Raw genomic sequence first — 2,804 nt, forward strand, 5'->3', positions numbered from 1 at the left:
ACCTATTCCCAGCCGTTTTTAAGTTATGCTCTTTTAAAGATTTTACTTTAGAGATGACACACCCTCTCATTTCACTCCATTACATGCTCTTTTTGCTGAATTACGTGGCACAGACGCAGAAAATCATGGTTCGCAAGTCGAACATTTTTGAAGAGCGCATCGAAACGGACATTTTCTTAAAATAACATGGTATACAAAAAGTGCGTTCTTGAGCCTGTAGCAAACGATTTGCATCCATGACATCCCAAAAACTTAAAATAACATATCTCGACTCCTAGAATGAAATCGACGTGAATCCTTAGGGCAGTTAGTGTGTTTTTAGTATCATACTTTACACCCACAAAAGTTTTTACGGGGCACTCTACAATACTCTTCCCAAGACGCAAGAAAATGTTCATTTTGGGGGGTCCTCTAACGCGAACTTAATGATAAAATACCGCACTTAGTCCATAAAATACGAACTTAGGCACTATTCGCACTTAGTAAAATAACTTCTCGCACTTAGAACGGGTAATTTATGTAAATTACTTTATGGGTGACTGCTGAGTTCTAACAAAACTGAAAGATACTGACTAGCTGCTGGCGCGGCGGTTACTTTTCCAGCTATAAATAGATGTTAAACGAGTAGTCTGTAACTGTCAGCAGTAATCAATTCCCGTCAATCTGCTGTAGATTAACGGGAATTTTTGTTAAGACGACGTAAACAAAAGCGAGTATCTTTCTTGTGACGGTTTCCTAGTATATGTGAGGTGACAAGTCGGTTACTGAGTGTAATTTTGGAAATGGCGTGTGGGTTTCTAAGATTATAGTTGGTTTTTGAGGCGTTACTTTGCTGTTTAGGGTGATTTCTCGGTCTTATTTTAGGATAAGATTGAGTGAACTCTGGCGATTTATGGTTTTTTAGATGTGTCTTTGTAGGAATAGTTCTGCTGTTTCTAAGACGTGTCTTTAAGACATTCCTTTAAAAATCGTGCGTTATTATTGCTTTGGGGAAACTTAGAGCGGTTATTTCGTGCGTGCAGAAATTGAGGTTGTACTCGTATGCTCTGCATAAGAATATAGCTTTATTTGACGCATTTTATGCGTTGCTCTGGGTATTTTGCGCTGAAGCGATGTGGAATTGCTGACGAGTGTGTGCTTTCGGGATAGTGACCTGACTGTGTGTGCTTGGATGCGAGGAAGCGTTTGCTGACGTTGCGAGGTGCTACATCAACGCTCTGTCGGTGCCGGTGCGAAGGTGTGCTGCGGTTGGTTGTATAGTGTTTCGTGCAGTTTTCGGATTGTGTGTCATTATGCGATACCTTCTGTGGTGCGTTTTGCGCTGGATTTTTCCGGTGGAAAGTTTCAATTTCGGGTAGAACCGTTTTTGATCTGGTGCTAGTTATGCGGCGTGCGGAGGGGACTACAACCCAAAGTATGCTGCGTCGTGCTCTATTATTCGCTTCTTGATCTACCTATTTTTAGGTGGAACTGTTGAAGTGAGGATCATATTTTTGTCTTTCTGTGCAAAAAGATTCTCGGCTATTAATGGCGGCTTTGAGAAAAGCTGCGAGTGGCCTAGCGACTGTTTCGGCGGTTGCGGGGCTGTTTGCGGCTGGCCTCTGTGTTGTTGTTTTGTGCTGGGGGCGACTTGTCGTCTTCTTTAGTATGGAGGATATAAACCTGGTTGATCCTGCCAGTAGTCATACGCTTGTCTCAAAGATTAAGCCATGCATGTCTAAGTATAAACAATTTTGTACTGTGAAACTGCGAATGGCTCATTATATCAGTTATAGTCTACTCGATAGTACCTTACTACTTGGATACCCGTAGTAATTCTAGAGCTAATACATGCATCAATACCCAACTGCTTGTCGGGCGGGTAGCATTTATTAGATTGAAACCAATGCAGTCTTCGGGCTGGTATTGTGTTGAGTCATAATAACTGTGCGGATCGCGCTTTTGCGCGATAAATCGATTGAGTTTCTGCCCTATCAGCTTTGGATGGTAGGATATGGGCCTACCATGGCATTAACGGGTAACGGGGAATTAGGGTTTGATTCCGGAGAGGGAGCCTTAGAAACGGCTACCACATCCAAGGAAGGCAGCAGGCGCGTAAATTACCCAATCCTGACACAGGGAGGTAGTGACAATAAATAACAATGCTCTGGCTCTTCGAGTCGGGCAATTGGAATGAGAACAATTTAAATCCCTTAACGAGGATCAATTGGAGGGCAAGTCTGGTGCCAGCAGCCGCGGTAATTCCAGCTCCAATAGCGTATATTAAAGTTGTTGCAGTTAAAAAGCTCGTAGTTGGATTTCTGTTTTGGATGTCCGGTCCGCTCCCTCTGGGAGTGTGTACTTATGGATATTCGAGGCATTTTTTGTGAGGCTGCCTTTCTGCCATTAAGTTGGTGGGTTGGTGGGCTTGCATCGTTTACTGTGAAAAAATTAGAGTGTTTAAAGCAGGCGTTTGCTCATTTGAATACATTAGCATGGAATAATAAGATACGGCCTTGGTGGTCTATTTTGTTGTTTTGCACACCAGGGTAATGATTAATAGGGGACAGTTGGGGGTATTCATATTTCAGCGTCAGAGGTGAAATTTCTTGGATCCGCTGAAAGATGAGCTTAGGCGAACGCATTTACCAAGGGATGTTTTTCATTTATTCAAGGACGAAAGTTAAGGGGGATCGGAAGATGAATAAGATACCATTCGTAAGTCCTAACCATAAACCCATGCCGACTTCCGGGGATTTGGCCAGTCGGTTAACCTTTGAATTGACCCTTGTGCAGCCCCCGGCACGAGAAAATCAAAAGTCTTT

The 2,804-nt window shown here is 43.0% G+C and overlaps 1 non-coding gene across 1 annotated transcript; it reads left to right on the plus strand.

Moving 5' to 3' along the window:
• Positions 1-1,660: 1,660 nt before the first annotated feature.
• On the plus strand, positions 1,661-2,633 carry PITG_33357 (the record flags this gene model as incomplete). Its single annotated transcript, XR_009934751.1, has 1 exon — positions 1,661-2,633. It is a non-coding gene; the product is annotated as an 18S ribosomal RNA (ribosomal RNA).
• Between the last annotated feature and the right edge of the window lie 171 nt (positions 2,634-2,804).

The sequence above is a fragment of the Phytophthora infestans genome, genomic scaffold (assembly GCF_000142945.1).
Source record: "Phytophthora infestans T30-4 supercont1.52 genomic scaffold, whole genome shotgun sequence".
NCBI lineage: Eukaryota > Oomycota > Peronosporomycetes > Peronosporales > Peronosporaceae > Phytophthora > Phytophthora infestans.